The sequence below is a fragment of the Hyla sarda genome, unplaced genomic scaffold (genome assembly GCF_029499605.1).
Source record: "Hyla sarda isolate aHylSar1 unplaced genomic scaffold, aHylSar1.hap1 scaffold_665, whole genome shotgun sequence".
Lineage (NCBI taxonomy): Eukaryota > Metazoa > Chordata > Amphibia > Anura > Hylidae > Hyla > Hyla sarda.
Genome location: NW_026610681.1, coordinates 50456 through 65166, shown reverse-complemented (window position 1 = coordinate 65166; position 14711 = coordinate 50456). Strand labels below are relative to the sequence as shown.

General features: G+C 45.6%; 3 non-coding genes and 2 pseudogenes across 3 annotated transcripts; all 5 read right to left on the bottom strand.

Moving 5' to 3' along the window:
* Positions 1 to 1227: 1227 nt before the first annotated feature.
* Positions 1228 to 1413, bottom strand: LOC130342980 (U2 spliceosomal RNA). Its single transcript, XR_008882425.1, has one exon. It is a non-coding gene; the product is annotated as a U2 spliceosomal RNA (small nuclear RNA).
* A 692-nt stretch (positions 1414 to 2105) lies between these two features.
* LOC130342991 (U2 spliceosomal RNA) lies at positions 2106 to 2265 on the bottom strand (annotated as a pseudogene).
* Positions 2266 to 4340: 2075 nt separating this feature from the next.
* Positions 4341 to 4531, bottom strand: LOC130343045 (U2 spliceosomal RNA). The gene has a single exon (XR_008882476.1). It is a non-coding gene; the product is annotated as a U2 spliceosomal RNA (small nuclear RNA).
* A 2085-nt stretch (positions 4532 to 6616) lies between these two features.
* Positions 6617 to 6807, bottom strand: LOC130343004 (U2 spliceosomal RNA). Its single transcript, XR_008882439.1, has one exon. It is a non-coding gene; the product is annotated as a U2 spliceosomal RNA (small nuclear RNA).
* A 2088-nt stretch (positions 6808 to 8895) lies between these two features.
* LOC130343048 (U2 spliceosomal RNA) lies at positions 8896 to 9076 on the bottom strand (annotated as a pseudogene).
* Positions 9077 to 14711: the final 5635 nt, after the last annotated feature.

Below are 14711 nucleotides of genomic sequence, written 5' to 3'. Positions count from 1 at the left end.
GCATATATATATATATATATATATATATATATATATATATATATATATTTCTCCGCCGAAATCACTTTTAAACCCATTTCCACCTTTTTTTCCCTTCTCTTCCTCTTACTTTTTTTTCACGTTTTTTTACGTTTTTCTCCTTTTCGCCTCTTTTCTGGGCGTATTATTCTTCTTTTTCTTCTTTTTTTTCGTCTAATGCATACCCCATCAGTGCAGCAATGCTTATTCAATACCGCCAGCAGATGGAGACACTGGGGGATAATTTTCTAAGGATTTATACTGATTTTTCCTGTCTGAATTTGTCGCACAGAAAGTTGCAGGCCAAATATGTGTGACATTTCTGCGACTTTAGCTTCTAGAGCATTTTTACAACATTATACATAGGTGCTGAATACATAAAAAGCGACTGTTCAGCGACAGACAAGTCGCATCGGCTGAAAGTAGGCCAGAATGTCAGTCCATGTTGGAGCAGGTTTAGATACAGTCTAAAGCATAGATCTCAAAGTCTGTGCACAGAATTTAGCAAGGGCCTCGCACCTTCTGATGCATCAGGTAGGTGCACAATAGCATAGCCTAACCCTCTGTACTTTGGTCTATATTGATGCGGGACATAGACAGCCAGCTGATGACCAATCCATTAGTGCAATGGATGGCTGGAAGCATTTGTCTTTGCCTTTGCAATACCACAGAAGCAATGCATGGTCAATGTACAGCAATGACACACCTGTGTGAACAGCCAGGAGACCCCCCCCCCCCCCCCCCCCATGTTATGTTACATAGTTACATAGTTAGTACGGTCGAAAAAAGACATATGTCCATCACGTTCAACCAGGGAATTAAGGGGTAGGGGTGTGGCGCGATATTGGGGAAGGGATGAGATTTTATATTTCTTCATAAGCATTAATCTTATTTTGTCAATTAGGAACATTCAGCACCCACCCGCTATCAAGGCAGCTGCCTATCATGTCATGCCCTACCTGCACAGGTGTGCTGGCTACTCAAATGATCCAATTAAGGAGGCCATTTAGTCAGCAGCAGCAGAAGTCCTGTGCCTGGACGCTCCAACAGGGGCCAGACACAAGCAGAAGCAGAAGCAGCAGAAGCAGCAGCAGCACCACCTTTTGTTTTTTGGCTGCAGCAGCAGCAAGGCCCACAGGGCTGGCTAGCTGGCTAGCCAGCAAGCAGGTAGCAATGAAAGTAGGAATCTTTCTTTTTAACCCTGTAAGGGGGTGGTGCACTGTACCCGAAGATACTGCCATATCGGGTCAATGCATAGGGCGACGGAAGCAAGCTTCGAAATCGGCCCCCGTTCTCAAAAATCCATTTAATATATGGTCCCCAGATAGGGGACGTATCAGATATTAAACTGATAAGAACAGATACTTTTTTTTTTGTTTTTTATCTAAAGCCGAGGAACGTGCTTTCGATTCACCCAAAGTGCAAGAAAAAGTGCAAACGTGTTACACTAAAAAAACGTGCACAAAGGATGCGGTCTATCGCAAGCCCTTCTCCGATAGGAGAGAGGCCCCCCAACAAACCTTACCCTTCGCCTCCGGACCAAAAGGTACCTGCGAGGTTCCAGGTTCGATGTCCCTTTTCGCCGAAGCTACTAGGAGACCACAAATGCTCCCGGCATCCCCCTTGGCGTTAGCCAAGGTATCTGCCCGCAGAGCCGATTACGGTAGGTACCCTGCGAAGCAGGAGTACCCGGGGTGTTTGCAGGGAGGTGCGGAACCTAATGGCCACACACACCTCCCCTAGACCGCCAGGAGGGACACCCAGAAGGGCTACCGCATCCTGACAAATCCTGTGAACACACAACACGCAAAAAGTGACACAGTGAGACAAAAAATAAATAAATAAGTGAATGTGTGCAGATATACTGCCCGGACATCCGGCCGGATCTATAAAAATTTCTCTGATCCTAGCCAGAAGGCCGGGAATCAAGAGGTGAGTGCCACAAGGTGAAGAGATTATGGTGCCCGTGCTTCAACTCAGTGAGCCTATTCTCCCAGTGAGTTTCGGCACCTCGGGGTCACCACTCCCCGAGGCACAAAAGTACCTCGGCTCTAGACCCTCTCAGCCTCATGGCGAGACCCGGAGGGAACAGGTCACATCGGGGCAGCCGTCGAGCTGATTCCTCAGAACCAGCCCCGGAAAGCCCTGGTACACCTGCATCCTCCATGCAGCACCCATCCCCACCAGCATGAAAACTGATAAGAACAGATACTACACTTGATCTTAGCCAAAAGGCCGAGAAGCGATAACCGTGAAAGGGGCGGGCCCAACAAGGTCCCCTTCATGGGCACTATCACTGCTTGCTGTCAGGGAGGCTGCCAGACAATTTTCCATGCACACTCTGGGCTGGGGGGCAGTCAACCACCAGTACACACAGCAGAACCTAAACCCATACCATTATTGCTAAGCAGCAAGACAGGGGCCCATTGCACTCCCACGGGGCCTTTTTAAATGCAATCCATAACCCGGATTTGCCAGGAACCCTTCTTACTCCTCCTACTTGCATGTGACACTGGGCTTAGGATCTGCATAGGAAACACACACACAAGCACACACCTACCTTTGTTGCCTGCAGATGCCTCCTTGGCTGTCCCCAAACGGTATCAAACCAACACCCACGGGAAGCTGTAAGCATAGAGGACATGCCTGCACCCCATTGGACTTACCTGTGTGGGTTAAATCCGGGTTATTTGACAACCTATGGCGGTGATGGTTCTGCTCAGGCAGAGAAGTGCTGATGCTCCTCATAAAGCTGTCGCTGCTGTGAAGGTTCTAGGTGACATCACAAATCCCTATGGTTACATACACAACAAAGCTGGGTTGTTGTTGTTTACACTCTGCAAGGCCTGTGGAAGTGAGTGACATCATAGCACTGTAGTTCTGAGGGTTCAAGATGGATGCAACAATCTCCTGTTGCTTCTATGAAGGCCGTAATAGACGACATCACCAAACAGCTCCATAGTCACATACACAGCAAAGGAGAGATGTTGTTTACACCTAGTGATGTCAGTGGTATTGAGTGACATCACAGCACAGTGCTAAGGCTCCTGGGCCTGGACACAGCAGCGGCTGCAATATCTCAACGGAGAATACGTTTATATCTATGTGTGTGTGTGCGCATATATATATATATATATATATATATATATATTTCTCCGCCGAAATCACTTTTAAACCCATTTCCACCTTTTTTTCCCTTCTCTTCCTCTTACTTTTTTTTCACGTTTTTTTACGTTTTTCTCCTTTTCGCCTCTTTTCTGGGCGTATTATTCTTCTTTTTCTTCTTTTTTTTCGTCTAATGCATACCCCATCAGTGCAGCAATGCTTATTCAATACCGCCAGCAGATGGAGACACTGGGGGATAATTTTCTAAGGATTTATACTGATTTTTCCTGTCTGAATTTGTCGCACAGAAAGTTGCAGGCCAAATATGTGTGACATTTCTGCGACTTTAGCTTCTAGAGCATTTTTACAACATTATACATAGGTGCTGAATACATAAAAAGCGACTGTTCAGCGACAGACAAGTCGCATCGGCTGAAAGTAGGCCAGAATGTCAGTCCATGTTGGAGCAGGTTTAGATACAGTCTAAAGCATAGATCTCAAAGTCTGTGCACAGAATTTAGCAAGGGCCTCGCACCTTCTGATGCATCAGGTAGGTGCACAATAGCATAGCCTAACCCTCTGTACTTTGGTCTATATTGATGCGGGACATAGACAGCCAGCTGATGACCAATCCATTAGTGCAATGGATGGCTGGAAGCATTTGTCTTTGCCTTTGCAATACCACAGAAGCAATGCATGGTCAATGTACAGCAACGACACACCTGTGTGAACAGCCAGGAGACCCCCCCCCCCCATGTTATGTTACATAGTTACATAGTTAGTACGGTCGAAAAAAGACATATGTCCATCACGTTCAACCAGGGAATTAAGGGGTAGGGGTGTGGCGCGATATTGGGGAAGGGATGAGATTTTATATTTCTTCATAAGCATTAATCTTATTTTGTCAATTAGGAACATTCAGCACCCACCCGCTATCAAGGCAGCTGCCTATCATGTCATGCCCTACCTGCACAGGTGTGCTGGCTACTCAAATGATCCAATTAAGGAGGCCATTTAGTCAGCAGCAGCAGAAGTCCTGTGCCTGGACGCTCCAACAGGGGCCAGACACAAGCAGAAGCAGAAGCAGCAGAAGCAGCAGCAGCACCACCTTTTGTTTTTTGGCTGCAGCAGCAGCAAGGCCCACAGGGCTGGCTAGCTGGCTAGCCAGCAAGCAGGTAGCAATGAAAGTAGGAATCTTTCTTTTTAACCCTGTAAGGGGGTGGTGCACTGTACCCGAAGATACTGCCATATCGGGTCAATGCATAGGGCGACGGAAGCAAGCTTTGAAATCGGCCCCCGTTCTCAAAAATCCATTTAATATATGGTCCCCAGATAGGGGACGTATCAGATATTAAACTGATAAGAACAGATACTACACTTGATCTTAGCCAAAAGGCCGAGAAGCGATAACCGTTAAAGGGGCGGGCCCAACAAGGTCCCCTTCATGGGCACTATCACTGCTTGCTGTCAGGGAGGCTGCCAGACAATTTTCCATGCACACTCTGGGCTGGGGGGCAGTCAACCACCAGTACACACAGCAGAACCTAAACCCATACCATTATTGCTAAGCAGCAAGACAGGGGCCCATTGCACTCCCACGGGGCCTTTTTAAATGCAATCCATAACCCGGATTTGCCAGGAACCCTTCTTACTCCTCCTACTTGCATGTGACACTGGGCTTAGGATCTGCATAGGAAACACACACACAAGCACACACCTACCTTTGTTGCCTGCAGATGCCTCCTTGGCTGTCCCCAAACGGTATCAAACCAACACCCACGGGAAGCTGTAAGCATAGAGGACATGCCTGCACCCCATTGGACTTACCTGTGTGGGTTAAATCCGGGTTATTTGACAACCTATGGCGGTGATGGTTCTGCTCAGGCAGAGCAGTGCTGATGCTCCTCATAAAGCTGTCGCTGCTGTGAAGGTTCTAGGTGACATCACAAATCCCTTTGGTTACATACACAACAAAGCTGGGTTGTTGTTGTTTACACTCTGCAAGGCCTGTGGAAGTGAGTGACATCATAGCACTGTAGTTCTGAGGGTTCAAGATGGATGCAACAATCTCCTGTTGCTTCTATGAAGGCCGTAATAGACGACATCACCAAACAGCTCCATAGTCACATACACAGCAAAGGAGAGATGTTGTTTACACCTAGTGATGTCAGTGGTATTGAGTGACATCACAGCACAGTGCTAAGGCTCCTGGGCCTGGACACAGCAGCGGCTGCAATATCTCAACGGAGAATACGTTTATATCTATGTGTGTGTGTGCGCATATATATATATATATATATATATATATATATATATATTTCTCCGCCGAAATCACTTTTAAACCCATTTCCACCTTTTTTTCCCTTCTCTTCCTCTTACTTTTTTTTCACGTTTTTTTACGTTTTTCTCCTTTTCGCCTCTTTTCTGGGCGTATTATTCTTCTTTTTCTTCTTTTTTTTCGTCTAATGCATACCCCATCAGTGCAGCAATGCTTATTCAATACCGCCAGCAGATGGAGACACTGGGGGATAATTTTCTAAGGATTTATACAGATTTTTCCTGTCTGAATTTGTCGCACAGAAAGTTGCAGGCCAAATATGTGTGACATTTCTGCGACTTTAGCTTCTAGAGCATTTTTACAACATTATACATAGGTGCTGAATACATAAAAAGCGACTGTTCAGCGACAGACAAGTCGCATCGGCTGAAAGTAGGCCAGAATGTCAGTCCATGTTGGAGCAGGTTTAGATACAGTCTAAAGCATAGATCTCAAAGTCTGTGCACAGAATTTAGCAAGGGCCTCGCACCTTCTGATGCATCAGGTAGGTGCACAATAGCATAGCCTAACCCTCTGTACTTTGGTCTATATTGATGCGGGACATAGACAGCCAGCTGATGACCAATCCATTAGTGCAATGGATGGCTGGAAGCATTTGTCTTTGCCTTTGCAATACCACAGAAGCAATGCATGGTCAATGTACAGCAATGACACACCTGTGTGAACAGCCAGGAGACACCCCCCCCCCCCCCATGTTATGTTACATAGTTACATAGTTAGTACGGTCGAAAAAAGACATATGTCCATCACGTTCAACCAGGGAATTAAGGGGTAGGGGTGTGGCGCGATATTGGGGAAGGGATGAGATTTTATATTTCTTCATAAGCATTAATCTTATTTTGTCAATTAGGAACATTCAGCACCCACCCGCTATCAAGGCAGCTGCCTATCATGTCATGCCCTACCTGCACAGGTGTGCTGGCTACTCAAATGATCCAATTAAGGAGGCCATTTAGTCAGCAGCAGCAGAAGTCCTGTGCCTGGACGCTCCAACAGGGGCCAGACACAAGCAGAAGCAGAAGCAGCAGAAGCAGCAGCAGCACCACCTTTTGTTTTTTGGCTGCAGCAGCAGCAAGGCCCACAGGGCTGGCTAGCTGGCTAGCCAGCAAGCAGGTAGCAATGAAAGTAGGAATCTTTCTTTTTAACCCTGTAAGGGGGTGGTGCACTGTACCCGAAGATACTGCCATATCGGGTCAATGCATAGGGCGACGGAAGCAAGCTTCGAAATCGGCCCCCGTTCTCAAAAATCCATTTAATATATGGTCCCCAGATAGGGGACGTATCAGATATTAAACTGATAAGAACAGATACTACACTTGATCTTAGCCAAAAGGCCGAGAAGCGATAACCGTGAAAGGGGCGGGCCCAACAAGGTCCCCTTCATGGGCACTATCACTGCTTGCTGTCAGGGAGGCTGCCAGACAATTTTCCATGCACACTCTGGGCTGGGGGGCAGTCAACCACCAGTACACACAGCAGAACCTAAACCCATACCATTATTGCTAAGCAGCAAGACAGGGGCCCATTGCACTCCCACGGGGCCTTTTTAAATGCAATCCATAACCCGGATTTGCCAGGAACCCTTCTTACTCCTCCTACTTGCATGTGACACTGGGCTTAGGATCTGCATAGGAAACACACACACAAGCACACACCTACCTTTGTTGCCTGCAGATGCCTCCTTGGCTGTCCCCAAACGGTATCAAACCAACACCCACGGGAAGCTGTAAGCATAGAGGACATGCCTGCACCCCATTGGACTTACCTGTGTGGGTTAAATCCGGGTTATTTGACAACCTATGGCGGTGATGGTTCTGCTCAGGCAGAGCAGTGCTGATGCTCCTCATAAAGCTGTCGCTGCTGTGAAGGTTCTAGGTGACATCACAAATCCCTATGGTTACATACACAACAAAGCTGGGTTGTTGTTGTTTACACTCTGCAAGGCCTGTGGAAGTGAGTGACATCATAGCACTGTAGTTCTGAGGGTTCAAGATGGATGCAACAATCTCCTGTTGCTTCTATGAAGGCCGTAATAGACGACATCACCAAACAGCTCCATAGTCACATACACAGCAAAGGAGAGATGTTGTTTACACCTAGTGATGTCAGTGGTATTGAGTGACATCACAGCACAGTGCTAAGGCTCCTGGGCCTGGACACAGCAGCGGCTGCAATATCTCAACGGAGAATACGTTTATATCTATGTGTGTGTGTGCGCATATATATATATATATATATATATATATATATATATATATATATTTCTCCGCCGAAATCACTTTTAAACCCATTTCCACCTTTTTTTCCCTTCTCTTCCTCTTACTTTTTTTTCACGTTTTTTTACGTTTTTCTCCTTTTCGCCTCTTTTCTGGGCGTATTATTCTTCTTTTTCTTCTTTTTTTTCGTCTAATGCATACCCCATCAGTGCAGCAATGCTTATTCAATACCGCCAGCAGATGGAGACACTGGGGGATAATTTTCTAAGGATTTATACTGATTTTTCCTGTCTGAATTTGTCGCACAGAAAGTTGCAGGCCAAATATGTGTGACATTTCTGCGACTTTAGCTTCTAGAGCATTTTTACAACATTATACATAGGTGCTGAATACATAAAAAGCGACTGTTCAGCGACAGACAAGTCGCATCGGCTGAAAGTAGGCCAGAATGTCAGTCCATGTTGGAGCAGGTTTAGATACAGTCTAAAGCATAGATCTCAAAGTCTGTGCACAGAATTTAGCAAGGGCCTCGCACCTTCTGATGCATCAGGTAGGTGCACAATAGCATAGCCTAACCCTCTGTACTTTGGTCTATATTGATGCGGGACATAGACAGCCAGCTGATGACCAATCCATTAGTGCAATGGATGGCTGGAAGCATTTGTCTTTGCCTTTGCAATACCACAGAAGCAATGCATGGTCAATGTACAGCAATGACACACCTGTGTGAACAGCCAGGAGACCCCCCCCCCCCCATGTTATGTTACATAGTTACATAGTTAGTACGGTCGAAAAAAGACATATGTCCATCACGTTCAACCAGGGAATTAAGGGGTAGGGGTGTGGCGCGATATTGGGGAAGGGATGAGATTTTATATTTCTTCATAAGCATTAATCTTATTTTGTCAATTAGGAACATTCAGCACCCACCCGCTATCAAGGCAGCTGCCTATCATGTCATGCCCTACCTGCACAGGTGTGCTGGCTACTCAAATGATCCAATTAAGGAGGCCATTTAGTCAGCAGCAGCAGAAGTCCTGTGCCTGGACGCTCCAACAGGGGCCAGACACAAGCAGAAGCAGAAGCAGCAGAAGCAGCAGCAGCACCACCTTTTGTTTTTTGGCTGCAGCAGCAGCAAGGCCCACAGGGCTGGCTAGCTGGCTAGCCAGCAAGCAGGTAGCAATGAAAGTAGGAATCTTTCTTTTTAACCCTGTAAGGGGGTGGTGCACTGTACCCGAAGATACTGCCATATCGGGTCAATGCATAGGGCGACGGAAGCAAGCTTCGAAATCGGCCCCCGTTCTCAAAAATCCATTTAATATATGGTCCCCAGATAGGGGACGTATCAGATATTAAACTGATAAGAACAGATTTTTTTTTTTTTTTATTGAAAAGGAAATATACAATACATAACCAAGTAAATCATTCAAAAAATTACATATTCATCTGAAAACACATGAAAAACACATATTTGACATATACAATATATACAGGAAGCATGTCTTTACATGTACATATAACAAAAAGCTTTCCCTTCATGACTTTCCCTCAGAAAAAATAAATTGCAGCGGATTCTGTCCCTCCAACTGTCCCTTCATATCAGGATATAATCTGTAAGAAAAGAAAAAGAAAGACAAATAAGAATACAATCATAACCAGTACTTCCATTTTTTGTGTTTCCAGATCCCCTCTGCATCATCAGAACCATAGTTTTTCCTATCACATAATACGTAAAGGTAAATTTTACCACGGATCATGCCCAGACACTCCTTCACACTTACTTCAGTTTGATTGAAAATCCTAATATTCCTTACATCCCACAGAACCTCTTTTACACAATTTACTATGAACCATAACACTCTTGCCTTCTCTCTCTCCACTGCACACAAACCAAACATCATCATATTAAAGGATAAGATTTCAATTCCAGTAAGATTTTTAATTAGACCAGACATTTTTCTCCACACAGACTTCGCATAACCACACTCCCAAAACACATGTACATAATTCTCACATCCACCGCAACCATCCCTGGGACACACTTCACTGTCTACCAATCTCCTTCTCCTCTGAAATTCCCTTGTTGGCAGACACCCATGAGCTAACATCCAAGACAAGTCCTTTTGTTTATTTGTCAGTTCCTTGTGACTGACATTTTTCCACACTACCTTACAATCCTTCTCAGACAGACCTCCCACACATTCCACTGTTTCTCTCTGCTCCAACACTTTCATCACCTTCTTACTATCATTCCATTCAGTCACACATTCCAGATTATTTTTCCTGACACACCGCCCTATTCTCTGATAGAACCAAGAAACCTCAAAACTTACAGGTACCCTTAAGTCCCTTTCCATTAGCTTATATTTCAACAACACATTACCAGCCAAATACCTTACCATGCACCCAAACACACATTCCTTCTTACTTACAGCGAGACAAAAACTGACATACTTCACAGCCAGGAACACTTCCACATTCATCATTCCTTTCCCACCATGCATTCTGCTTTTCACCACCTTCCCACGACTCAATTTCTCCATCCTTGAATTCCATAAGAAAACAAAGATCTGCCTGATAATTCTTGCCAGACACCTATCCGGTGGAGGAAACACATAATTAACATAAAGCAAAATAGGAATTATAACAGCTTTAATAACCAGAATCCTTCCCTCAATCGATAAAGTCCTTAAAGACCAGAAGTTTATTTTATTCCCCACCCTCCCCAAAACCCTCTCCCAACTTTCTTTCCCATACAAATCATTATCAAACACCACCCCAAGCACTTCCACACCCCCCTCTCTCACAGGCCACTCGCACAACCCACTCTCTCCCCACCCCTCAAAAAATTTACAACCACTCTTCCCAACATTAAGCTTAAACCCACTCATTAAACAGAAACACTCAATCAATAACTTAGCACGCCTTACCCCTGCCATTGACTTACATACAACAGTAACATCATCCATGTAACCAATCACTCGCATATCCTTCCCATGACTACCAGGTATTTCTATACCCCGCATCACCTTATCTCTCCTAATCATCCCCAACAAAGGCTCAATCATACAAATAAAAAGAATTGGCGACAGGGGACACCCCTGCCGCACTCCAGATTTTATACTCACCTCCCTACTCAGAAAACCATTGACCTGAATCTTACTATAAATGTCCCTATACAAACATTCAATCCACTTCACCATTCTGTCCGGCACATTCATCCTCCTCAAAACCCTAAACAATAAATCATGCACCACCCTATCATAAGCTTTTTCAAAATCCACCGTAACAACAGCCACACCTTGCTTCCTAGTTTTACAGTCCCACAATACATCCCTCAGACCTAACAGACATTCAGAAATCCTACGATCAGGCACTGCACACATTTGCTCCTCACCTACCATACAATCAATCACATCCTTTAACCTATTCGCAATAACTTTAGCAATAATTTTGTAATCACAATTCAAGAGCGCTATAGGCCTCCAATTTTTAAGATCCCTCTTATCCCCTTTTTTAAACAATAACACAGTCACACTCTCACTCATACTTTTAGATAACTTCCCTCTCCTAAGTACTTCCTTACACACCTCCCATACATAATCCCCTAACATATCCCAAAACACAAGATAAAATTCCACAGGCAAACCATCACTCCCTGCCACCTTTCCTTTCTTCATCCCATTCACAGCATCCTCCACCTCACTCTTCCTCACATCCTCTTCCATAAAGAACCCATCAATTTCATCCAAACGCTTATCCACATATCCCAAACATTCCTTCTCTAGAGTCACGTCCCGCTCCTTCTCCGTGAATAAATCAGAATAAAACTTCCACACTTCCTCTAACACCTCATCCTTACCAAAGACCTCTACCCCATCATTCTTAAAAACACTCATCATCTCAGTTTTTTTACTGAATGCCTTTTTAAAGAAAAATTTGCTACATTTCTCATCCTTCTCTTTCACTTCAACCCTAGCCTGTGCAATAATCTTCCTTCCATTCCTCTCCAGACACTCATTCACACTTCCACGAGCTTCCTCAATCTCCTTCTCAACACTCATCCCCAAACGCCTCAATTCATACAAATACTCTAACCTTCTTTGCCATCTCTCATACTCTTCTCTATCTTTCCTCCCTTTCTCACACCCTTTTTTAATAAAAAACCTTTTAGTCTCTAACTTCACCCACTCCCACCACTCAACCACACTATAAAATGCATCCTTCCTCAACACCCATCCATCAAAACGCTCCCTATATTCTTGTAATACACATTCATTATCCAATAAAGACACATTCAACTTCCAAACACCCTTTCCATACTCACTTAGACCACCACCTTTTACCACACACTCAATCCAGGCATGATCCGTGAACGGTAACCTCCTCCGTCTGAAATTAGAAACAGACATTAGTTTTGAGACAAAAATGAAATCAATACGCGAACTTGTATTGTTAGAAAAATATGTATAACCGATAGTACCATCATTATGGGCAACAAAGGAATCCTTTAACCCGAATAAATTTACAATCTCTTTAAGCTGCTTACTAGTACTGTCTAAACCAGACCCACCACCCACCGTAGTACTACTCCTATCCCCCTCTGTTATTATACAATTGAAATCCCCTATAAGGAACACATCATCCCTCCCACTCAAAAAGAAATATAATTTCTCAAACACCTCCCCTCTTTCCTTCCTCCCAGTTGGAGCATAAACATTAATTACTTTATATGTGAAACCCCTGAAAATAAAATGCACTAATAATACCCTACCCGGAACAATATGGACAACTTTTTTAACAACAAACTCATTACTTTTGAACAAAATCCCCACCCCCGAATTACGTTCCATTGAACCAGACCATACCGATTGCCCATAAGGCCAGGAGATATTTGGCTCCCCATCCAAGCAGCACTCCTGGAGACCTAGAACATCAAAAGAATATCTAGAAAGTAAATCAAAAATGGCGGATCTCCTTTCTAAAGATCTAATACTGCGGACATTTAGAGAACCAATTGTTAAACTCATTCAAACATTTGAAGGAAAAAAAGGAAATACAAAATCAAGCATTATCAAAAGGAGGCCTAGCCTTTCCCCGACCTCTACCCTTATTTTTTGCCTCCCCTTCCTTAAACTTAAGAGTCTTTGTCAAATTTTTGACTGAACATTCCTCCAAATAACCTGTGCCCAGGGAGGATAAAGAGGAGTCAGAATCAATCTGACATGACGACCCTCCACCTGCCTCCTCCCTTCCCGGGCTAGGAAAGTCCTCAATCCTTTGACTCTGAGGAGTCGGACAGTCATCCTCCGATTCTTCCACCGGCATCTTTCTCTTCAAGGATTCTTTGTCCACAGTCATCTCCTCTGGGGGATCAGAGGCCTCCGAAACAGATGCCCCTGAAACAGACTCCGCCTTCTCCCCCTCTGCCACCAAAGCATCCGGAACAGACCTAGAAATGGAAGGAAAAACAGGGGCAGACTCTGCTTCACTGGTCAGCACGCTAACCTCTGCATCGCCTGCCCTGGCAGCATTGGAGTCCTCAGGAACTGTCCCACCTCGAAGAGCCATTGCATATGATCGGGGTGCCCCGGACTGGTAAGTGGGGCAACTCCTAGCCAGGTGATCCGAAGAACCACAGAAATGACACTTGCGTTTCTCGGGACAGTCTGCAGTGCGGTGATCAGGCTTGTGGCAGTTCCTGCAAACCTGCCCGGTTGTACAGTTCTCTCTGGTATGACCAAAGCAAAAACAGTCCCGGCAAAAACTTGGCATCCCCGGGTAGTGCAGAAACCCCCTGTTGTTCCCTATCGCAAAGTTCTGCGGGGGGTGACAAAAACCTTCAGCACCACCCTCGGGGGCAGGCCTAAACTCCACCCAAAAACGTCTCATGCCTGTGAAAGTCCCCAGGATGTTATTTTTCCTCTCCGCACCAGAAACAGACACACAATACCTTCTTAGAAAGGTCTGGATCTCCTCATCCCGCACAAAAGGGTTGTACATATGCACTACCACTGGAACTTTCTTAGGCCGAGCCTCGCAGGAAATGAATCGGATCCCTTGTAGGTCAGGGTGAGAAGCATTCTCCTTACTCCGGTAGAGACAGGTACGGAGATCATCCAGGTTGTAGAAGGTCACGTCAAAGAATCCTTGGCTGGGAAAGACCTGGACACAGAAGATGGAAGCATGCGGCATCCTCAGCACTCCCTCCACGACCTTCTGCTGGACATGCAAAATCCCGTAGGCACTCCTCTTTTCCTCCTCGATAAACAGCCGTACTGTATTAGGAGCGTTCGGCGCATTAGCCATCCTCTCCGGCAGACCCGTCCTCCGATGATCACCTTCCCGTTATCCTGGGACTAAGCCCTCTCCCCAATAGCAGCAGGTGGGTGAAGCCCAGGCAATAAACCTGGGCGATCCCACAAGGCCGAGGAGAGGCGTACCCGAATACCTTAGGGCAAGACACTTGATCTTAGCCAAAAGGCCGAGAAGCGATAACCGTTAAAGGGGCGGGCCCAACAAGGTCCCCTTCATGGGCACTATCACTGCTTGCTGTCAGGGAGGCTGCCAGACAATTTTCCATGCACACTCTGGGCTGGGGGGCAGTCAACCACCAGTACACACAGCAGAACCTAAACCCATACCATTATTGCTAAGCAGCAAGACAGGGGCCCATTGCACTCCCACGGGGCCTTTTTAAATGCAATCCATAACCCGGATTTGCCAGGAACCCTTCTTACTCCTCCTACTTGCATGTGACACTGGGCTTAGGATCTGCATAGGAAACACACACACAAGCACACACCTACCTTTGTTGCCTGCAGATGCCTCCTTGGCTGTCCCCAAACGGTATCAAACCAACACCCACGGGAAGCTGTAAGCATAGAGGACATGCCTGCACCCCATTGGACTTACCTGTGTGGGTTAAATCCGGGTTATTTGACAACCTATGGCGGTGATGGTTCTGCTCAGGCAGAGCAGTGCTGATGCTCCTCATAAAGCTGTCGCTGCTGTGAAGGTTCTAGGTGACATCA